The sequence below is a fragment of the Lissotriton helveticus genome, chromosome 3_2, assembly GCF_964261635.1.
Source record: "Lissotriton helveticus chromosome 3_2, aLisHel1.1, whole genome shotgun sequence".
NCBI lineage: Eukaryota > Metazoa > Chordata > Amphibia > Caudata > Salamandridae > Lissotriton > Lissotriton helveticus.
This window is the reverse complement of record NC_136062.1, coordinates 126,089,856-126,114,425: the sequence shown is the minus strand read 5'-3', so window position 1 is coordinate 126,114,425 and position 24,570 is coordinate 126,089,856. Positions and strand designations below refer to the sequence as shown.

General features: G+C 46.7%; 1 protein-coding gene across 3 annotated transcripts in view; it reads right to left on the bottom strand.

Annotated features, from left to right (window-relative positions):
• Positions 1-24,570, bottom strand: part of MYZAP (myocardial zonula adherens protein) — a 465,570-nt gene that overhangs the window by 121,918 nt on the left and 319,082 nt on the right. The gene's annotated exons all lie outside the window — the stretch shown is intronic.

Genomic DNA, 24,570 nt, shown 5'->3' with positions numbered 1-24,570 from the left:
AAAGGTCTTATGAATCCATGTGTTTGAATATGCGCGAATGCTGTCTCCCCCACCCCCTTTTTCCTCCCTCTGCAGGTTACATCAGAGATTACAGCCAAGGTGTGGCGAAGATCTGAAGCCTTGCCATGTCTAATACACGAAGCGGACTAGCGCCGCAAGGTGGTGTCTAAGCACGCCTGCAAACTACTCACGTATTGAACAAATCACAACCTGATAAAAAGTGATCACCCTTAAACCAGACCGGACGAATGAACCCATGTCACGTATGATGCGAAACTATGAGGGAATGTGTGTGTGTGTGACTGAGGCGTCGGCCTAACTGGTCGAAGGACCGAGAATGCGAGAAAGTGCGACAAAATGGTACCTCCTTTCTTCTTTCCTTTTTCTCAAGGCACGTCCCCTCTACCCTGTCTAATGCTCAAACTGCATGATTATAAGATTCTAACGCAGACCCGTGAATGCCCTTTACTGTGTAATGCACTAAATAGCCTTTCTTGAATACACTGCCACCCTCTCTGTTGCACGTGTACTATTTAGCCTGCCGTTGCGCGCTCTCTCTCTCTCTCTCTCTCTCTCTCTCTCTCTCTCTCTCTCTCTCTCTCTCTCTCTCTCTCTCTCTCTCTCTCCCTTTATTTTTGCACTCCCACTCTTCCGAGTGATTAGCCCCGAAATTGGCAGACTGCCACCCCTAGCACACCACCTAATTGGCTTCAAATACCGTCAGTATTTGCACAAAAACGTGTCTTTAATACAATCACCCTGAGGCCGCGTCATTACCTCTCCTTTTCCGCTAGAAGTCAATGAACCGAGGTTGGGCCGTAAGGGAAAGGACAGGTAAGACGACAGAGGTTCCCTAATCTGGCCCGAAATAAGGGAACTACATGTCGACGGCTCCTATGGTATAAAACAAGGACCTCAGAATACGCGACCCCCCCCGAATTGTCGCAATACCCAGACCGGAAAAATGATCACCCCTGTTACCTCCCCTGTATCAGCCGCCCAAAAACTGGAATTATGAAACTACCCCTCATTTCCGGTTGTGAGAGATGGGTCGATTTATGCCCTTACCACAAGTTTCCTATGTCCCTGGTTGTTCCCCATAAAACCCCTGTCCTTCCTAATTAAGTAATCGGGCTGTAAAAGGTTACGTAGGATCCAGAGTGATGTTTTACAAGGTTAACAGACTAGTCCAAGGTAAAGAAATCACCGAAATGAACCCCGTAGTAGTTAAAAGGCAGGATGCATCGATAGAAAGGAAATGTTTAGCCATGTTCGTCTCTCAGCAAAATACCTGTGTAGTACCATGTTAACGTCTCACGAAGGTGGGTCACCATCAGATGAACTGTCGTGACTGTGATAAATAATTTTAAAGGAAAGTCATAGTAAATCCAACAGGCCCGTCACCGGTCATTCATATGCCAGTTGTGAACACTAATATAACGGGCATTTTTCATTCTTTGCCTGGAGCTGGGAGAGAAATAGACTTTTTTGATTATCTTCATCTGCAAATTCTCTAAAGACTGTCTTTTCAAACTTGTTTAAGGGTACTGCTGTTGGAGGAGAGAAGGACCGGATGTGGGAGCACGAGGCCTGACTGCAGACTAGGGAACACCTGCGACATTAGCCAAGGCGAGACCACGACAGAAAAGAGCTGCAGGACGAGGCACTGTTTTCGACAACATGAGAAGAAAGGGTCGACCTGATGCCCCTGCTCGATGTCCAGTGTCTGTCGACAAGTCCCCGCTCTCTGAATTCAGTCACACGCCCGCCTATTTGAAGTCTCTCGTTCCCCTAGTTTGTTCCTAATTTGGCCTTGCTCCATCCCCCTTTTCCTCTGACCTACCCTATGGACTGTTTTGTACGCTTTTCTTCCATCTGAACTTTCTGACAAACACCTCAAAGGACACAGGGCGAAAAGGACCTTTCCGACCAGAAACGCGAGGAAAGGGTCGTGCCCTGCAACGCAGAACTTAGAACAGAGCTGGACTTGTAGCTCCACCGCCGGTGCTCAACAGCGCCAACGAAAGGCAACAAAGAATGATGAGAACTCGTTAAACTTCGAACATTTGACATCCCCAATCGCTGTTTCTGCTAGACCTCATTTCTCTCCCAGCCGCCATTGTATTGATCATGCTCCAATCCGAACCTGATATATATGTAATAACCTGCCAGTATGAAATATGCTTGCTGCTCTCGCTACAGAATCGTTTTTGTATTACATTCCTATGACTTTCCTGCTAAACAAATTGATCAAAGTTTATCAAATAGGCCCACCTCCTAAAAACTAGAAATGTTAAAATGTATTGTTTACAACTCTTTTCCTCTAGGGTTCCTACCGTTTCCTTTCTCATGCCCACCACAATAGAACCGAGTAGAAAATGAACCAGCAAGATGTCTTGAATATGTTAAAGGGAGGACTGTTGAAAATTAGTACGTTTTGGTGAACATTATCTGCGCCATCTTGCCTCTTCCCCTGATGCCACACTTTTGTCGTGCGCGCCCGCCATTTTTTTAAGATGCCCCGATCAGAGCGAACCCTTTTGCATGCTGCTGGCCCCTGACATAGCCCTTCGCCTTCACTAAGCCTGCACGCTGACCACCCCCCCTGCTTGCACCTGCCTTGAGTCATAAACCCCTCTTCGGCGCTGCTCTGCCCCAGGCCCTCATCCTGTTCCCAGCGCGACACCACCCTGCTTCCCTTTCATGATCTCCGGCCCTTAGATGCAAACCCCCTTTTTTCCCCGTGTGCCCGTTTTGTCTTCCCCGTTCCCAGGCCGACACCCAGCTCTGCCGATACCATTCCTTGCCCCTCCCCGTACAATAGAAAGCTTCCCCCATCAAAGGATCCCCGGGTTGATCAAAGCCCCCACCCCATGAGATCCGATCAAAACCCCCCACATTCCGTGAATCGGCGGAATATCCAGCTGCGTGATACTCATCACCTGTTGTGACTAGGGTGGGGACTTCAACTGTAAATGTGTGTGGGAACGGGCCCAAAGGGGATTTCCGGGAATGTCTTTTCCATACATCAAAGCTTTAACATGAATGTGTAATTTACAATAAAGTCATAAACCAGGGTATAAGAGGCCAGGCCTCAGAAATGTATCTAGAGCACCTCAGAACAATACCTTCTGTCCGTTTCGTTGTGTTCTCCTCCGGAGAGAATAAAAAACCTTGTTTCCTGCTTTCCAGTCTCCAGCGCCTGCCTCTTCATTGATTAAATAACTAGAGGGTCACAGAGGCAATACCGCCGGGCAAATATCGATTGTCCCCGACCCGACTCAGGTTTTAACAGATGTAGTTAGTGATGTATTCTTTCCAATCCTCCCACTTCATCAGGGGTTCTCCTGGTTTCGGCAGGAATGGAACTGGTGCCGTCGCCGAAGATGATTGGGCGCACATGGTTTCGCACCCTTTCAGCGCAACGTTCTGCGATTTAGGGCTTCCTCTTCGTCCACACCCGGTCGGGGCTGGGTCTCTTCCTTCTCACCAGTGTCTGTGGCCCCTGGAGGGTGTTGCGGTACGACTGAGCACGACGACTCGCGATAGGACAATCAAAAGAATTAAAAAATTGAACAACCAGAGGAATAGGACGAGAAAAGAAAGGGAAAAAATCTGAGGGGTGCAGCTCTACTGTGAAAGCCTTTCGGTGAGAACATAGGACACTAATCCATAAATACGTCAAGGCCTTCACGACCTCCTTATGACACTCTAATGACCTTCTGATGAGGTGACAAAGTTCTCGTGCTAGCATTTTAAAAGAAAAAAGAAAAAAGAAACAGACCCTTTAGTAGAGTTTGTACTTGGAAAGCAAGACCATCTACATTCTGATATAAGGATATAAATTATTCTCTTCGACCGAATTGATGCCTTCAAACAAATCCTGCATCCCCGATTAATATCTACTATCAGACGATATAGATACCCTGCCCACACAAGAATTAAAGGGAGAAGATCTGTTGGTCCTGAAGAAGGTGGTTACAATCCACCGAAACGCGTAGACCTGGCGTATTTAGTCATTCAAACCATCTGGACTACCTCAAACACAGAATATGTATGATTGGATTGTATGTTGAATGGGAAAGATTATCAAGTATGTATGAATAGTGAGTGATTGTCGTATGTGTGGTTAACAGGGCCCCCTTTTTCTAAAATATTGTTTGTATATGTTTTTGATATTTGAATTATGTACAGTATTTATTAGATGTTTATATGATGAAAATATTCAACAAAAAAGGAAAAAAGTGAAAGTAACCTATGTGTAAAAAGGTAAAAGAATAAAAGAAATTAATGAAAAAATAGTTCTTTCGTTATCTATGGTGCCTAATGGGATTTTGCCAATATGAATTATAGTTTGAACTATGTCGAACATGAAAATATGAGGCCATAGGGGAATCTCTCTTAATCTTGTGGCACCTGGATCCGCCAGCGCTACTGACCGGCCGGGTGGACCAGCAGGATATGGTGCCTGGGATACCTAGCTGACTGCTAGCACGTGGTCCGTCGCAGTAGTGCCCCTCTTCGCCCCTTGTAGGACTACCTGTATGTGGTCTCACCAGAAGGGCCGCTTCTGCCTCGCTCTGTGTGCTCCCTGCGTGCTCCTCAGCTCCTGCAGTGACCCGGCCTGTTCCTCGGCCAGTGTGGCTAGTAGGAGTGCTGTGGGTATGCCCAGGGCCCAGTATGCCTCTACAGTGGGTCCTCTTCATGATCAGAGTCTCCTCGTCGCCATTGTAAAGATATACTTATATATATGAGGCAGACACCTTGTCAGTTGATGGCAAGTATTTATTTAAATTAAGTCCGCCAACACACAGAGCGCCGAGCGTGTTACTGCACACAGCTCCGACACACGAATGATCGCGCTGTGAAAAGCGCGATCCAAAATGGCCGCCGTTCACGCTACGTCGTCACGTAGCGTGAACAACTAGAGCGGCAACTCTACAATTCTCAATATCTAATACTAAAAACGAATCAGCTGTGTGTTCAATCACGAATCATGTCTTGATATTCATTAAAATGCCGAATTATGTGCCGATATAGATTTAATAGTTATTTGTGTAGACTTTTTGTTAAGTATTTTATGCGTGATTTAATGAAAATCCATTTGAAAACGATATAATAAAGTTAAGAGATTCATTTCACAGACGTTCATTCGAAAGCGATAAGGGGCAAGCTCAGCGTGCACTAAGTTTAAAGTTGAAATAAAAAGCATCCTGTAAACGTTAATATAAGAGTGTGTTTTGTATAGGATGTTTTTGCAATGTTCCATCGCTGATACAGAGAGACATTTTAATGTTCAAGTTTTGTATTCCTGGTGTACCTAGACTTTGAGCATAAAGCACATGTCCTATCACTGAGCGGTGGCAGTGCTGCCTCGGCCTCCTGTAATAAACAATAAAGGCCGTAAACTCCCTGTTTTATGACCCGGACCGTGGCACTATATGGGGACCATAAACATTTCAGAGGAGGAAGAAAAACCATTCGGAACAAAGTGGAAAAACAGCACAAAAAAAGAAATGTAATGTGTGCGAAGCTTAGCAATCACATGCAACACACACTTACTGTAGTTTGAAACACTGTTTATGTTTAAAAGAAACCTCAGTCTTGGGGAAATGTTCTTTATTTAAATGATATAGTCCGCCTGACAAACAGCTAAAATTGAATTACATTTTGAAAAGTGCAAAAATAATCTGCTGTTTCGTCTTCATTTAACATTACATTTTTGTCAACATTATAGGACTAGAAAGGGAATGATTTGGGGGTTTCAATATGGCAATTAGCGTGGTGATGACATGAAGACATGCAGGAAAGTGACGATTTGACTTCTGACATGATTATGACTACATGAAAATGCATGTAGTGACCCATTTCAGCTCATCTGAAATGACTGCGAGCCTCAGATCCTTATGAGAGCATTAGAAACTACAGACAAGAGTGGAATTTTTTCCTCCCACTCTCTTTCTTATATACTTCATCCTCAAATAGATCTTTTACTACCCAAAGTGCTCCCTCGTAGCTCGCAGGTTGTAGCATGCCCCATTCCGCAGCGGAACGGGAAGAAACCCTGGTGGATGAGGTTTATTTAACCCTTTGCCTGCTCATGATGGAACCACGCCGTCATGAGCCACGGGCAGCGTGTGCTCATGACGGCATGGTTCCGTCATGCTGCGTCCGCTCCGCCCATGCGGCACAGATTCCCCGCCTGTGCGGGCGAATTAGTGAAAGGGCGGGCTGTGACGGAACCATGCCATCATGAGCACATGCCGCCCATGTCTCATGACGGCGTGGTTCCGTCACGAGCGTGGAAGTGCCGCGCTCACCCACCAGCCCCCCAGCGCCGTGGTGGAATTTGCGCCGTGGCTAAGGGGTTAAAGGAAACACTGTTTTCCAAAACTGACCTGCGAGTGGAAAGAAACAACCTCTTCCAATTTTACAGAAGGGCTCTCTTTGATTTAACACATATGTAGTAAGGAGGATGAGCCTTCTCCGAGTTTTAACTCAACCTACCCCTTGTTTCTTTACATGGTAATTACCCCACCTTCCGCACACGCACTCAATTATATTTATTAGGATTTCTGGCACAAACAGATGTGCATTGTGAATATGAGACCGTGGGGTGGCATGGCTGAAACAGCTCCTGGTAAACCAAAATGTAGGCTTCATGCCCAGGACAACACTGTGTCAAACGGCTGTGCTATAACTTGGATCAGCTTCTTTCCAGTCCATTCCATATTCACATAAATGGATTAATAAAAAAAATGCTGACTAGTTTATCGTGCAAAAATGCTATCAGAACTGCTGCTAGGCACTTGGTAATCAAAGGTGCTGGAGACTCAAGGCAGTCTAACAGAAGAGTGTCTATCACATATTCACATAATATATGTACAAGAGTGTGTTATTTTTTATCCATTTGTTGGTGTGGATGTGGCGACGTGTCTCCTGAAAGAAGTAGGGGAAACAGTTGGAACACCATGTTCTGAACCCTGAACGTTCTTAGTACGCAAGCTCTATTCATGCTTGCGTTAACCACGCTTGTGTCGTAACCACAGATATGCGTGGTTAAGGTAGGGCGTGCTCTAGCTGCGTGAAGATGGAAGGAGGACGAAGACGTGGTGAGGTAAGTGGGGCTGGTTTTTTTAGGGCTGGGAGGGGGTCGGAGTAGTTTTTAGGGCAGTGGAAGGGGTTGGAGTGGTAAGGGACAGCGCAGGGAGGGCAGGGGGTCAGAGTAGTGTAAGTTAGGGTGCAGGATCTTAGGCCTCAGGTGAGTGGGAGGGGAATAGGTAGTTGGGTTTGTTTTTAGGTCGGGGAGGTTTTAAGGCAGTGGAAGGGGTTGGGATAGTTTAAGGGAAAGAGCAGGGGCAGGGAGGTTGGGTCGTGTAAATTAGGGTGCAGGGATTTAGGCCTTATGGCAGTGGGAGGGGAATGGGTATTTGGGTTCGTTTTTAGGGTGGGGTAGGTTTTAGGGCAGTGGTGGGGGTAGTTTAAGGGATGGGCGCAAGGGGCAGGGTAGTGTAGGGTTTTAGGCCTTAGGGCAGTGGTAGAGGAATGGGTCGTTGGAGTAGTTTTTGGGGCTCAGGGTAGATTTTAGGGCATTGGAAGGGTTAAGGGACAGCGTGTGGGGGTCAGGGTAGTGTAAGTTAGGGTGCAGGGTTTTAGGCCTTAGGCAGACGCTCCAGGATTTCGCGGCAAACCGCGAAATAGACACTTTTGTAAAAATGGCGCGATTTTTACAAAAGTGCCCGCGAAATCGGCACTTTTGTAAAAAGTCCGCCATTTTTACAAAAGTGCCCATGTAATTGAACTGAAGGAATGCAGGGAAAAGGTTTGTGAGGGGTCATTAGGGAGCAGAGGCGCAACTAGAGCCAAATTTCGGGCGTGGGCCTAAAGAAACATTTCGGTGGGGGCTGAATCTTTAATCTTAATCTTTAAGGAATAGGCAGAGTGGAGCTGCAGGGGCGCTTAGAAGGGGTGAAACAATAGAATGGAAGAGGAAGATGTTGCTACTTTAGGAGTGGGTTCTTGGCAGGCAGGGAAGACTGTTATACTTGCTCAGCGTGTGAGTTGCTTTATGACCCGTGTGATCTCATGTAGTGCTCAATATGTGTGACCTTGTCTGTTGTAGTGTTCTGCTGGGGTCGGAAACAGTGTCCCTACTCACCTTTGGGGAGTAAGATCACTACGGACGATGTAATTGGAGAATGCATGTGCAGTTGATGCTGTAGTATTCCTAGTTCACATTCTTGTAGCCCTGACTTTTAGGCCGTCGTAAATTTGTCTACACTCATTGTATTTGCTTGCTGTATGTCATGCCAGTAAATTCCAAGTCCTCATTCGCTGTACAGTTGATTTAAAATTTAAATGAAGTTAAAAAAAAAGACTTGTTTTGGTTAATCCACCTGCAAGGAGGTCAAACCAGAGGCCAATCCATGGGCCCCAACGCAAGCAGGAAAATTAATCACACCATATGGTTTGCAACTGAAAGATTGCCATGCTTCTGTGCAGAGGGCTGTTTACACACCAACGCACCAGGTACACTGTGCCACTCTACCTGCTGCACTAATGCGGTTTCCCGGTCTAGAACCGATAATGCAGATATCATAGGTGCACAACGTGCTAGCAAGCCTCTCACACTGCCTCAGCCAGTGTGTTTCCTGTGAATAATCATTATAGCGGTTTTGATAAAATGTGTGTAAACCATTTTGGCTTGGTAGGCTTCAAGAGGTCTGGGGAACCCCGTAACGTAGATGACTACATAAGAAAGTCACAGCAGAGCACTAGCAACAGTCTTGCCGCTACCAATTCAAAACCATCTACGGGGATACATTGTATTGTCACATATGAGGACCTTCAAATTGTTCACGATGTGCGCTGAACAAAAACCTGTCTCGTGTTTGATTTTATAACATGTTGCTCCAGCTGTAATCAGAAGCAAGCCCACATATATGGTACACATGACAAAAGACCTGCCACAGAGTAAGTTAACATCGGCAGCACATCCATGGGCAAGGGCGTATTTTGTTATAATTTTAAATTAAAATTGCCCATTATGATAAAATCTGAAGAGGCAAATTGTTGAAATAGGTAGACAACGAGGCTGGACAGTTAATCAACTAATGACTCTCTGTTCTAGAGACGGGTTAATATAAACATTCCTAATTAAAACACACATGCTTCCTGGAACAAAGTTTTAAAAATCAACTGAGAAGCTTTTGAGAAAGGAAACGGAAAGCTTTCGGTTTGTTACCTTAAAGCTGTTTTGAAAAGTTACCAGGTCCCCCACTTGCCCTGCCTTGTGAAGAATGTTTACAAGTAGGGACGAGTGAGAGAGAGAGCGAGCGAGCAAGCGAGAGAGAGAGAGAGCGAGCGAGAGAGAGAGCGAGCGAGCGAGAGAGCGTGTGCGTGTGCGTGTGTGCTGCAGCTGCAAGTAGTACAAACACAATCTGATCAAGGGACCAGGTACATGGAAACGTAGAATCGAACAGTCTGTTAGGGGCATGATTGTCACTTGCTAATCTGGAGGTGATTCTGTTTGTGGCATGTGTGCCATGAACTACTTGCATACAGTTGATGTAGGAATAAGGGGAACATAGCCCATTCCGTTGTGCACACCTTTGTATTAATGCCCCCCTCTTAGGGCAGTATATACACTTAGAGCAGATGAAAGTCCTACTTTTTGAGCCTAGCTGGGGATTTTAAGACTTTTATGGGGGCATAGCCTGGTCTACTGGGTAGGAGTGTTTATAGAAAAGGTGAGGTTTAGGGGTTTGGGATAATTTAGGGAGATGCGGAATAGTTGAAGGAGGTGGAGGAATTGGGTCACCAGAAGACATCGGGTGGACTTGGGACAGAGTGAGTGCTTTGAGTGGGGTCAGGTGGCGGAATGAGGTCATAGGTTGAAATGGAGGTACAAGGAGGAATTGGTCACACGACATTCAGTCGGTTACCTCCCCTGCGCCAAAGTTGGCAGGTCTGGCCATTACGTCAGGTCATCTTCCCTCTGTTGTGGTAAAGTAGAGTAACCATGATTTAGTTGTGGTGCAACTGCCTGCCACTTACCAGCCTGTGCATAGAATGTTATATGCCATTTTTGGCATTGATAAGGTCTGCTCAGCATCATGATAATTAAAAATGGAGTACCATGACTTTTGTTCAGCCTTTTCGGAGAACGTGGTGTTCAAGAAAATAAAGATAGGAAAGCATAGAAAAAGTCTGCAAACCAAACATTAATCTAAACAGTGACTTGGGACATGAAAGGATAACAAAATAATGTTTTACTTAAATTTGTCACATTCTGTGTGCTCCTTTGTCTCAGATGAACCATTGTGCACAACAGCACTAAAAGATGTGGTCTACTGGTCACCTGATGAGTTTTCCAGTCCTGGCTTCATTCTTTGAATAAATTGTATGATTTTAAGAGAATCCCGTTTTTCGCTGACCTTCAGCTTCTTTGTTTACAGATCTTGTGAGCGCTTAGAAGTCCTCAGTACTTTCATTTTTAGGTTTCACCTGCAGCATGCATGCGCAGTCAGCAAAAGCGATTGTTCTGAAATAAGCATTGCCAAAGCCAATAGGTTTTGCCTATACGACATCTATTTGGTTTGTCAATGATTTTTAAGTCTCGCCTTCGCAGCCCGTAAGTGCTGCATTGGAGGGCCGCTTGGAATCGCTCAGGACTTTTTGGAAAACTGATGCATGTACGCACTGTTCCCAATGAGCCCTAGTGCATGTGTGGCGTTTACCTTGCAGGAGCTAACAGCGGTGCCATCTGTATGGACTGAGCATCAAAGCTGCGCCCACATATCCATCCATACAGGCTCAAACGTAATCATTTAGTTTTCAAGCATAAACAGCCAAGTAAAACATCAAACTCAAATAGTGTGTGCGGGAGTGTGCGTGGGTGTGTTTTATTTTTATTTTCTTGCCACATCAGGAATAACTCTGGGTCCAACATCTTGCTTGCTCTGTGTTTACAGGCTACTCGCTGGTTTTGTCCGACAGAGATGGCTTCTACACATTAATCCCTAGGGGCAGCAGAGCACTATCTGCAGTGAGCCGGTAGGGACCATCGGGGGCCAGATCAAAGGAAGAGACGGAGTCCTGGCACCCACGCAGCATCCAGCGAGTCCCTGCAGAGCCGCTGCCAATTCAAGGAGCCCGTTATCCTGGACCTCCCTTGAGTGCGAGGCAAGGACCCGGCCCGGCCTGCTCTTGGGTTCCAGAGCTCTCCACCCACACAGCTCTCCCGGCGCCTTCCAGACACTATCCATACTCTGCTCATTCCTCTGCTTGCAGCCACATGTATCGAGCGTCACTGTGTGTACCAGTACTAGTGCACGAGCTTTTAACACGTACACACGGCTCACCCTGAAAGCATGGGTTCAAAGCTAGAGCACAGTTGTATAGTACTAGTACTATATTGTATAGCTGTTTTCTACTAATTGCTACTGCTGACGCGCTTCAACAGCAAAGCAACACACACACGCAATTATCTCACTGCAAAATACCAGAAGCATAGACATTTGATAGATGGAGTCCTGCAAGAGTCCATGGACTGTTCAATGCTCTATTGCACACCGGAGAACCGAGTGCAATAGAGCATTGAACTTGGTCGTAAGTATGTGCTCTGTAAGTGGTGCACTAGAACGAGCCCGAAACTACCAGGTGAGAGAGGCAACATGGCTGCGCTTCAGGAACAGATACCGGAACCAGTAGAACACGATAATGCAGGGCAGACACCAGTGCTAGTGCAGCAAAACCCTGCCACCGACACCATACCAATGGAATGTAAACTTGCAGAGAAGACACCAGGGCGAGTGCAGCAAAACAAGGTAAGAGGCACCAGACCAAAGGCATTTAAACCTGCACAGCAGACATCAGTGCAGCGTAACCCAGACATCAGACCAATGTAAGCTACACCTGCAGCGCTGACACCAATACTGTTGAAGCAAAACCCAGTAAAACACCAGATCACTGCACCAGATCAATGGACTATAAAACTGCAGAGGAGACACCAGGGCGAGTGCAGCAAAACAAGGTAACAGACACCAGACCAAAGGCATTTATTTATCTGACCTGGAATCATTGGAAATAAGAGGCTTCCATGAGACCCAAAGCCTCCCACATACAGAACACAATTCCAAACTCCATCTTACCCAGGCGGTGGGAAGACCAGCCCTAAACAGGATTGTGATGTTCAGATTACATCCTCTCCCCCTTAAAGAACTATACCCCTCTAGGTTGATACAGATGGGGTACTCGGAGTGTCGGCTATGCAAATATAAACATGAGAGTTTTGCCCACATCTTATTTTGGTGCCCGGTCTTGTGTTCTGAGCGTAATCTTTACCTTAAGCCAATCTTACTACAAAAAGGGATCAGATCCACAAAGGAGGCTGTTTATCACCTGTTTACACTGGAAACAGTGAAAGATATTGCTATGTTCGGCAAATTTATACAACAGTCATGCCAGAAATTGATGGAATCCCCCAGTTAGGTAACTGGACCAGTAACTGCACTGATCTCTCACACCACCGAGACTTAATAGTCCATCCCATTGAGACCAGGCAAGATTGATGGGTGAATACAAATGAACTAATGAACTTTAGATTTTAATAATGTTTATGTTTTTAGCTAATTAAGTTTTTCTTTTTTTTGGAAATAAAGGAATGTTCTTCTCTATTTTGTTGTACTATTTTAATGATTTTGAGTAACCACAAATAAATGTATTCATTCTAAGGCATGTATACCTGCAGAGCAAGTTCAAGTTCAGGAATTTGTATAGCGCACTACTCACCCAGAGGGTCTCAAGGCGCTTGGGGGAGGGGGTGCATTATTTATCGAATAGCCAGGTTTTAAGATCCTTCCTGAAGGAAATGTGGTTCTGGGTAAGTCGGAGCTGAGTGGGGAGAGAATTCCAGGTTTTGGCCGCCAAGTAGGAGAAAGATCTTCCTCCCATGGTGGATCTGTGGATGCGCGGAACTGCGGCGAGGGCTTGGAGGATCTTAGTTGGCGGGTCGGTGTGTAGAAGGACAGTCGTGTGTTGAGGCATTCGGGTCCTAGTTTGTAGAGGGCCTTGCGTGCGTGGGGGAGGAGACGGAACGTTATTCTCTTGTTGACGGGAAGCCAGTGGAGGTCTTTCAGGTAACCGGTAATGTGAGCTTGGCGCGGGATGTCCAATATGAGTCTGGCTGATGCATTTTGGATGCGTTGGAGTTTTGTTCTGTAATTTGGATGTGGTTCCGGCGTAGAGGGTGTTTCCATAGTCCAGACGGCTAGTGACCAGTGCGTGGGTGACAGTCTTTCTTGTTTCGGTGGGGATCCAACAAAAGATTTTTTTGAGCATACGAAGTACGTTGAAGCAGGAGGATGAGACGGCGTTGACTTGTCTGGTCATCGAGAGGGAGGAGTCTAGGATGAAGCCTAGGTTACGTGCGTGGTCTGTGGGTATGGGTGCCGTGCCCAGGGCCGATGGCCACCATGAGTCGTCCCAGGCAGAGGGGGATGATCCTAGGATGAGGACTTCTGTTTTGTCTGAGTTAAGTTTTAGGCGGCTGTTTTTCATCCATTCGGCTACTTCTTTCATTGCTTCATGAAGATTGGTTTTGGCGGTGTTAGGGTCTTTGGTAAGGGAAAGGATCAGCTGGGTGTCGTCAGCGTAAGAGATGATGTTAAGTTTGTGTTGTCGCGCGATGGATGCGAGGGGACTCATGTAAACATTGAAGAGGGTGGGACTGAGTGATGATCCTTGTGGTACTCCGCAGATGACTTCGGTGGCCTCTGATTTAAATGGGGGGAGTCGGACTCTCTGGGTTCTCTCGGCGAGGAACGAGATGATCCAGTCCAAGGCTTTTCCTTGTATGCCGATGTTGCTGAGGCGTTGTATGAGGGTGCTATGACAGACTGTGTCGAAGGCGGCGGAGAGGTCGAGTAGGATGAGGGCAACTGTTTCTCCGTTGTCCAGTTGTGTTCGGATGTCGTCTGTCGCTGCAATAAGGGCGGTTTCGGTGCTGTGTTTGGCCCGAAAGCCGGACTGTGAGGAGTCGAGGGAGTTGTTGGATTCAAGGAAGGCGGCGAGCTGTCTATTGACGGCTTTCTCAATGACTTTGGCAGGGAATGGGAGGAGGGAGATGGGGCGGTAGTTCTTAAGTTCAGAGGGGTCCGCTGTGGGTTTCTTCAAGAGGGCGTTGAGTTCGGCGTGTTTCCAGCTTTCTGGGAAGGTAGCGGAGTTGAAGGAGCAGTTGATGACATTACGGAGATGGGGAGCGATGATGGAGTCTGCTTTGTTGAAGATGTGGTGGGGACAGTGGTCGGTTGGCGAGCCTGAGTGGATGGAGTTCATTAGGCGGATGGTGTCTTCAGTGGTGATTGGATTCCATGCATTAAGGATGTTAGAGGGCGGTTTGGGTTCGGAGGTGGGTGGAGTGGACTGTTCTTTGGAAATGTTCTCAAAGCTGTTATGTATGTCGGCGATTTTGTTGTAGAAGAAAGAGGATAAAGAGTCGCAGAGTTCTTGGGAGGGAGTAATGTCGTTTGAGGCTGTGGTGGGGTTGGTAAATTCTTTGACGATGTTGAATAGTTCCTTGCTGTTTTGGGCGTTGTTGTCGAGTCGATCCTTGAAAGCTGATTTCTTGGTAGATCGGATCAATTGGTGGTGTTTGCGGGTGGCTGTCTTGAAGGTGGTCAGGTTGTCAGTGGTTGGGTTTTTTCTCCATGTTTTCTCGAGAGTACGGCATAGTTTCTTGGATTTCTTGAGGTCCTCGTTGAACCAGGGGGCCTTTTTGCTACCCGGTTTGGTGGTTTTTCAAGGGTGCTAGTTCGTCAGCGCTGTGGGTGATCCATTGTTTGAGTTTGGTGGCCGCTTGGTTTGGGTCTGATGAGAGGGAGGGAGGGTTTTGTTTGAGCGATGTGAGGAGTTGGTCGGTGGTGATTTTGTTCCAGTTTCTTCGAGGAATAGGTTGTGGGGGGTTGTGGGTCGAGGTAGTTTTGTAGCTGAAGTGAACACAGCTGTGGTCCGTCCAATGGAGAGCTGTGGTGTGATCGAAGGAGATGTGCTTGCTGGAGGTGAAGATTGGGTCGAGCGCATGTCCGGCTATATGGGTGGGGGTGTCAACAAGTTGTTTGAGACCAAGATTGGCCAGGTTGTCCAGAAGGGTGGTGGTGTTGCTGTCGTTTTTCTTTTCCAGGTGAAAGTTGAGGTCTCCCAGTAGAATGTAGTTCTCGGAGGCGAGGGTATGTGAGCTGATGAAGTCAGTGATGTCTTCGCTGAATTGTTTACGGGTTCCTGGTGGTCTGTAGATGAGGGTGCCTCTAAGTGTGGTCCTGGGGTCGGAGTGGATCTGAAAGTGTAGGTGTTCGGCGGTTGCAAGGTTATCATCGAGGCTGGTCGTGATTCTGATGGTGTTCTTATGGACGATGGCGATGCCTCCTCCTGTTTGGTTGGTGCTGTCTTTTCGGATGATCTTGTAGGTGTCCGGGATGGCTATGGCGATGTCGGGCGCTGAAGAGGCGTTCATCCATGTTTCTGTAAGGAAGGCGATATCCGGTGAAGCAGTGTCGAGTAGGTCCCAGAGTTCAGTGGCGTGTCTGTGGATCGAGCGGGTGTTTAGCAGGATGCACTTCAGGTGGTTAGGGTCGGAGCTGTGTTTGGAGTTTGTGAGTTTGGTGGGGGTCTTGATGCAGGCGAACTTGCAGGAGTGGCAGGCGAAGGGACCGTGTGTACGTCCTGGGGCAGCTTCGTAGCATTGTGGTGTGCGTCCGGGGTTAAGGGCAAAGAGGGTGGCGGCGTTGTACGTAATGCGGGAGGAGTGCGGTTTGCGGGGGCCAGGGGAGTCTGGAGCTGGGCGCGGTCCAGGCGCGGATGGGCTTACCTTTGGCGCACCTTCGGCGCGCATGGGGCTCGACCGCTGCGCGTGAACGCTGCGCGAAAAAGCATCTGTAATATGCGGAGAGTGGAGGGGAGGGGCGAGGGCGGAGCAGCTGGGAGGCGGGAGGCGGGGTGGAGAGCCGGGGAGGGAAGGCTAAACAACAACAACCAAAACAAGATGGCAGTCAGCCAAAATCAATGCAGGGTTGGGGCTCAAAGTGTGTAAAACGCTATGACAATGCTAGTGGGACCGGCACAAGACACAATCAGGCACAAAGTTAAATGCAGGCAGCACAAACAAAGCAGAGCGTTGCAGCGCGCTATGGGAGACTAGCGCTACGCTAATATGCTAATCAGCACAATCGAGCAGGTAATGAAGCGCTATGTGGCGATCTGGCTCACGAGGGTAGATTAATTCAGTATTTAAAGCGCATTCAATGCAGGCAGTGGTCTTGTAGTCACGATACCAGTATGCAGGACGGGGAGCAGCGTGAGGAGGAGCGACCGCTTCTGATGAGTCAGGACGGTCACAGTGGTCTAGTGGAGGAGCCGAGCCTGACGATCTGTGGGAGGGCGGAGCAGCTGGGAGGCGGGAGGCGGGGTGGAGAGCCGGGGAGGGAAGGCTAAACAACAACAACCAAAACAAGATGGCAGTCAGCCAAAATCAATGCAGGGTTGGGGCTCAAAGTGTGTAAAACGCTATGACAATGCTAGTGGGACCGGCACAAGACACAATCAGGCACAAAGTTAAATGCAGGAAGCACAAACAAAGCAGAGCGTTGCAGCGCGCTATGGGAGACTACCGCTACGCTAATATGCTAATCAGCACAATCGAGCAGGTAATGAAGCGCTATGTGGCGATCTGGCTCACGAGGGTAGATTAATCCAGTATTTAAAGCGCATTCAATGCAGACACCGGTACTAGTGCAGCAAAAACCAGTAAAACTCCAGACCAATGGACTATAAATCTGCAGAGCAGACACCAATGCTAGTGCACCAAAGCCCCTTAACACACATCAGGCCAATGTAATATAGACACCAGGGTGAGTGGTGCAGCAAAACCCACTAAAACACCAGACGAATAGAATATAAACATTCAGAGCAGACAACAGTGCAGCAAAACCCTGTAACAGACATCAGACCAATGTAATATATACCTGCAGCGCAGGCATCAATGCTGGTGTAGCAAAACCCAGTAAAACAGCAGACCACTGCACCAGACCAATGGGCTATAAACCTTCAGAGCAGACACCAGTGCTAGTGCACCAAAGCCCAGTAACAAACATCAGGCCAATGTAATATATACCTGCAGCACAGAAACCAATGCAGACTGCGCTCTTCTCAATACAGGCATTCGAGACTGACTGACTGAAGTACTTATAAAGTGCTCGAATGCCGGGGCGTCTTGGCGCTGCAGTGACAAGGAGAGCGGTGAGTGCAGATCTTAATGTGAGGAGAAAAGCCAGGTTTTCAGTGAGCGCAGAGCAGGGGGCAGAGAGTTCCATAGTCTGGAAGCTTGATACGAAAAGGACCTGCCGCCCCATCGCATTCTTCTTATTCTTGGCTGATATACCAGATCATGACTGGCTGACCTTAACGTACGCGATGGCACATATCGAGGGAGGAGTTTGGACAGGTCGTCTGGTCCCGTGCCGTACAAAGATTTGTGGACCAGACAGAGGGCCTTAAACTGTATTCTGGATCTGACTGGGAGCCAGTGAAGTTCCTTGATGGCTTTGGACGTTGGGTGGCGGTAGGGTAGATTTAACAGAACCCTGGCTGCGGCATTTTGGATTGCCTGAAGTTTATTTAGTTGTTTTTCTCCTGTGCCCAGGTAGAGTGAGTTGCAATAGTCCACTCGGGACATTACCAGTGCACCCATTACAGTTTTTTTAGCGTTGGAGGGATGTAGGGTAGAACTTTCCTAAGAACCTTAATGGTGTAGAAGCAGGTGGAAGTAACCTGGTTAATCTGCGCTTTACAGGAGAGATCTTTATCCACCAAGAAGCCAAAATTTCTAACCTTGTCTGTAGGACTAGGACAAGCGCCTGCCTCCGGAGGCCACCAAAGATCGTTCCAGATGGACAATTTCAGACCGAATTCGATTATCTCGGTTTAGTCCTTATTTAATTTTAAGAAATTACAGCTCATCCAGTTTTTTACATCAAGAAGGCAGTTCTTAAAACACTCTGCCGTGGCTTCAATGGACTGGGATACTGACACTATAATTTGAGTGTCATCTGCGTAAGATACTAATTGCAGGCCATGAGATTGAATTAAGGCAGCTAAGGGGGTAACATATAAATTAAACAGGGTGGGCGATAGCGCGGAGCCCTGAGGGACCCCGCCTGGGAGGGAGAATTCATCAAATTGAAAACCTTCCCAGTGTACTTGTTGGATTCGAGAATCCAAAAAGGATGTGAGAAGAGTTAGAGCAGTACCAGTAAAGCCTAGAGTTTTTAGTCTGTTTAATAGAATCGAGTGGTTCACGGTATCGAACGCCGCTGTAAGATCTAGTAAGATCAGGGCCGTTCTACCACCCTCGTCCATTTTCCTTCGAATGTTTTCGGTTGCCATGATCAGGGCAGACTCTGTTGAATGGAAGGGGCGAAAGCCATGTTGAGAGGGGTCTAGGAGCTTGTTGTGGTCAACATACCGCATCATTTCTTGATTTATGGCTTTTTTCCAGAATCTTAGCTGGCAAGGGTAGGCAGGATATTGGGCGGTAGTGCTTGAGTACCGTAGGATCTAACGAGTCCTTCTTGAGGATCGGTCGAATGCAGGCTTTTTTCCAGCTGCTGGGAAAGTCACCAGACGTGATAATATTATTTATCAAGGGGGTCAGGACAGCTGACACCGTCTGCGGAATCATGTGTAGTATGCGTGGCGGACATGGATCTAATGGGGACCCTGACTTCATCTGTGTAATTAGGTCTGTCACCTGTGTCTCCTCTAATAAGGGAAAGCAGGAGTAGCTGGACCCAGTCAGGGGGGCAGTGTCATTGTTAACGTTGAGCATAGTTAGTGCAGATGAGCTAAGATCATCGTAAACTATCTGAACCTTTTGCTGGAAAAAGGTTGCAATATTAGTAACGAGATTCTGGTCAGGGCTAAAGGCAGTATCGCGGGGGCTCTTAGTCAAATGGGTGACAGTTCTAAATAGTTCTTTAGTAGTGCTAGAGGCTGCCTGAATTTTATTTGTAAAATATACTGATTTGGCCTGAACTATTGCTGTCTTATATTCCTGCAGGGCTTTGGTATATGCCGATTTATTTTGAGCACTATAATCCGAACGCCACAACCGCTCAAGTTGTCGACATTTCATTTTTATGTGCTTCACCTCTGCGGAGTACCACAGCGCAGTTGCAGATCGCCTTCTAACTTTTTTTTATTTCAACAGGCGCCAATTGATCGACTGCCTGACTGATCCAATTTTGAAATTTGATCGCTCCCATGTTGGTGTTACCAGTTCAGAGAGCAGGAGGGTTATTTGCAAGTGAGTCAGCCTGAAGGACAGGCTCAAGTTTGTTCCAGGGGCGTGTTTTTTCAGGAAGTGTGAGGCCCCTTCGGTGGTTTGGTAGGATATTCTGAGGCAGGTTAAAAAAGATGGCACTATGATCAGACCAGGGGACTGCTTGGACCGAGATAGCCTTAATAAGGCTATTGTTTGTGAAAATGCCATCAAGGGTATGACACGCCGTATGGGTGGGGCCTGAAATTAGCGGAGTCATTCCAAAGCTAAGAAGATTGTCCGTTAAGAGTGGCCGAATCAGGGTCATTGTTTGCTTCTAAATGAAAATTAAAGTCGCCCAGGATAGTATAGGTGGTAGAGTCAGATGTAGATTCTAGAAAATTGTGTAGTGCTCTAATAAACGGTGCTCTTAAGCCGGGAAACCGATACACAAGCAGGCCTGTAAGTATTGGGCAATTATTATTTTTCATTTTAAAGCTCATGGCTTCTGCTTCTAGACCCAGCTCTGGTAGTGAGAGTACTTTTAGATGGGATTTATATATAATCCCAATACCACCCCCCACTGCTCCTGACCGATTTATAAATTCTACAAGGTATCCTTCTGGAACTGCGTCATTCCAGTCCGGTCCTGAGGCCTCAGATGCCCATGTTTCTGTTAAAAACATTAGATCAACGGCATGGTCTGTAATGAGGGCTGAAATTTCATGTTTGTTTGACCATGGATCTAGTGTTCAGCAGAATGCACTTTAGCGATCTTTTTCCGCTCACCGAGCGGCTAGATTCGCAGTTATGATTATTATTGTTGGCCAGCAGATAAGTATTGGTAGCGGGGCAATCACTTCTAGCTAGAGGTAAGACGCATAGTTTGTGGAGTTGGGAGGGAGATTATTGAGCATCAGCCGGCCACAGAAGGCGCAGCAAGATGTAGAAGAGAGATCTGCTGGATTTGCTCTTTGCGTAGGTTTACAGGGATGTTGGTTCAGCTCTAGCAGCTGAGTGCTTGAGTATTGGAATTTTAGGGTTTTATGAAAATGGCCATAATTTCCGGCGCTAGGCACGGAGCTAGCGCGGACGGGCGCAGACGGGCTTGCCTTTGGCGCGCCTTCGGCGCACCGCCGGCGCGCACGCTGCGCCAGTCCGCTGCGCTCCCTGTAAGGGGGGGGCCATTTTGTACTTTTGGTTGACGGAGGGGCCGAACACTGGACCGCTCGCAAAATTCACCCCCAAGATGGCGGATGCAGAAGCGAGTCAGACCCCCGGCAGCGTCTACTCGGCTGCAATGGGGCAAGATGCCTAAACAGGTAGGCGCTAAGTGGCAGTGAAGAGTAAATAGATCCTAGCAATCAGGAAGTTTTTAAAAAGTAAACTTTGTGCCAAAACGAATTAATTACAGTGGTATTTAAAAAGTGATGATTTTTACATTCACCTAAGCACACCAGTCCCGGCTTCAGGACTATCAAACACGCAGCGCTCTTAGTCAGACAGACAGAGGCAGCCTGAGAGAGTGTCCCTGTGTGAGTAATTTAACACAGTGTCTAGATTGCCTCTTGCTTTAACCCTTGCTTACTCTCTCGGTCTGCGCTGTTGTTGCCTTTTGCTGCCCTCTCCATTTGAATAAATGTGCTCATTGGCAATTTATGTTTGAAGCAATTCTGCAGAACGTGAGTGCATTATCCAATAGACACAAACAACGCATCTAATTAATTGCTCCCAGTTGCCTTCTTGTTTCTCTCCTCCCACTAACTCTTCCGTTTAGCACATTCTCAGTTCCTGCCTCTCCCTTCGTACCCGAGACCTGCTGCCCACCCCTGCCGAGCGCCTTCCTGCTCTCGCCCAGCCCTCTTTCTAGCTTTTGTTAGCGTCCCTGCGAAGCTCTCTCTGGTAAATGCATTCTCTCAAGCGACCCCCCCGTCCCCCAAGCCTCCACCCTGTCCAGCTGTCCTGGCGGCACCATTCACTCACTCTATCTCTTAGAGAGTGATTAACTGACCGGCAGAGTTCAGAGCCGGGCCTGGGCCAGTGAACGTGAAAGGGGCTATTTCTTTGTGCGCGGATATTTACACACCTAATTACGTAACACGCTTGGGCCTACATCTACTTGGGGTTTGTTCCTCGGATTGATGACATTAAGCGTGAAAAACACACTCAATAATAGTTCTCAAAAAGCTTAAGGAGTATAAGGTTCCCACTAAATGGCTTTTAAAAACAAAACTCCTAAATTCAGTTGGAAACAGAATGAGCAAAAAAATATATATTTTGGAAGCCCTATCGTAATAGAGCCAAAGGACGACTTAAGTCGTTTTGAGGATTTCACTGGAGTGCTTTAAAGTCAGTACATTATGATAGATTATGTAAATCCAGTTTCCTACGGTACAGTTAAGAGCCTAATTGGACTAACGGTGTAGGCGGAGTTGAGTCGCAAAAATATGTTGCTGCCGTGTAGTACCTGCTATGCACAGTGTAACGGTAACAATTTGGTGGTGTTATCTCCTTTTTCACTTTTCCTAACTGGTTCTTATGAATGGTCATCTTTGCTAAGGGAAAGCGAAGTCGTGTTGCCAACAACGTTTGAGGAGCTCTACTGTAAATGGAAAGCGTATGCCTTTTTTATGCTGGGGGAAAAAAAAGAAATAGACACTCCAGTAAGATACTAGTTTAATTTAAGAGTACTAGTTCCATTACAGAAATCTGCCCGGTGGGTGATAATGTGCTGCATGGCTAAAAACTTATAAGGTCCCAAAGGCGAGACCTATTGGCTATGCCAATGCTGGTTTAGACATGATGCTATGGGCTACACCACCCCACTGTACTCCAGTCCACTCTGTGTCACTACACTCAACAAAACTCTACTCCATTCTATGCCACACAAAGACCCTCTTTGCAACTCCTTCTATGCCACTCAATTCCACTTCATTCTATGACGCACTTCTCCACTCTACTCCATGACACTCTATGCCGCTCCACTCTATGACCCTCTTCTCCACACTGTACGCCACTCCAGTCTTTAATATTACTCCACTTTTTGCCACTCCACTCAACTCTACGGCACTCCATTGTATGACACTCCACTCTACGACAATGTACTCTACTCTATACCACCTTACTCCACTCTACAATGCTCTGCTCCACTCTACGCCCCCCACTCTACTCCACTGTATGCAAATCTGTCTACGCCACTCCATGCCATTTTACTTTACTCTATGTCACTCCACTTTACGAGACTATGCTACTCTACAACACTCTACTCTATGACACGCTGTTTCACTCTATGTCCCTTCAATCTATGACACTCTACTCCCTCCACGGCCACTCCACAATACTCCACTCCACTTTATTATACTCTACTCCACTGCACTCTACGCTCCTCTATGCCCTGCACTCTACTCCTCACATAACATTTTACACAAGGATACTGTAAATAACTCCACACCACTTTACTTCAATCCACGCAACTCTACTCTAACCTACGCCACTCTACTCCCTCCACGCCACTCTACTTCACTCTACAACATCCTACTTCATGACTCTACTACACTGTATGCAATTCCCTCTATGCCACTTTATTACACCCCACAACACTCTACTCTAACACAATACGCCACTCCACGCCACTCACTCCACACTACAAAGCTCTACTCCATCCACAACACTCCATGCCACCCCACTTCATGACACTCCACTCCATGCCCCTTTCCTCTATGCCACTAACATTTAGCCATGTTAAACAGCAGCCACAATGGTGTACAAAATAGCTAAAACAGATTGCCAAAGCTACTAGCTCTTGCATAGATGAAACCTAGTGGCTTTGCCAATGCTGGTTTCTCTTTGTTCTACCTCTTCGCAAATTAAATATTTATGTGGAGATAAAGGACAAATAAATGTCAAAACCTGAAATATTTTGGGATTTATAGGGTGCATAACTTCACTTCTGCTACCCCAGACAATTTAGTGAACTGACGCCCACGATCAGTAACCTAAACGCACACAAGTAATATTTATTTTCTGTGACAGTACAGTGGCGGCCCCCACGCCCCCCCCCAAAAAAAAATTATGTCAACACAATTCTTGTATTCATATTGCATGTGCTACAAAATAAAATATGCAAAAGGTGCTGGGAGGCTGCTTACAATAAGTCGAACCACTGGCCATCGCTCGGGGTAGCAGTGCAACACTTCGTTCGTTTGCTCACCATGCCACCCGTGTTTGGATACAGACATCTGAAATTCAGTCTTGACCCTGTTCCCCATGGGAATAGTCCAGTCTGTACTGCTCATCCGGGTCTTCACTGAACCGGAATACAAGTAACCCAGGAACGGTTTCGCCCCAGTTGCATAGTTTACCACTAACGGTCTGCATTTTTGAGGAATAGCAATATTACTGCCCCAGTTTGTTTTAAAATGCACCATTTCGTACGGAGTTTCTGAAAAAGATCTTGCGAAAGAAACACTAGTTCTTACTGTACCTGTTCTTTTTAAAACATCTACTAACGTGTGCAGCAATGGTACTAGTGGACTAACTAGGAGTATTGATGGTTGGGGTGCGGGATGTGCAATGGTGCGCAGAGTTTGTCTCTTTTTAAACAAGTTAGCCACTAGCCTAGAAGGCATGATTCAAACTATTTTTCTTAAGTGCCATCAACAAACTAGACATAGATTTTAATCAGGACGTTTAGTTGAAAGATCAGATGAAAAGCAACGAAGAGAGCAAATGCACGTTACAGGAAACTTACCGAATTCAACAGTGAGGAGAAAAAAAACAGATTTGTAGCATGTTAGCAAAGACGAAAATGAAAGTAGTCTCTACAAATTAGGTGGGGAACTTCTCTACACAGAAAGATGTAAAAAATATATTAATAATTTGTGGTCTCCTGTTATTAGCTGGAACTGTCAAATGTCACAGATCCGCACCATGACAAAAGCAGAGCCCGCGAGGCCGGATCTCACTGCAATGAGCAGTGTCAATAAACATGTGTCAATCTGGCATAACACAATTATCCGGCAGCCGCCGTGTTGTTGATTGATTCTGAAGCAAGATTCTTCCATGAATATACACTGGAAACGATTTCACTGCCACATGACTACCTACATTTTCAATAAATGATAACTTTTCATGGTAGCCAGTTCTGTGAATTTGCACAAGAAATAAAAGCACACAAAACACACATTGTACAATAATTCTAGGTGCAATATGGTTCACTGTAGTTACAATTCAGCCTGACAGATTAGGATTCAAAAACG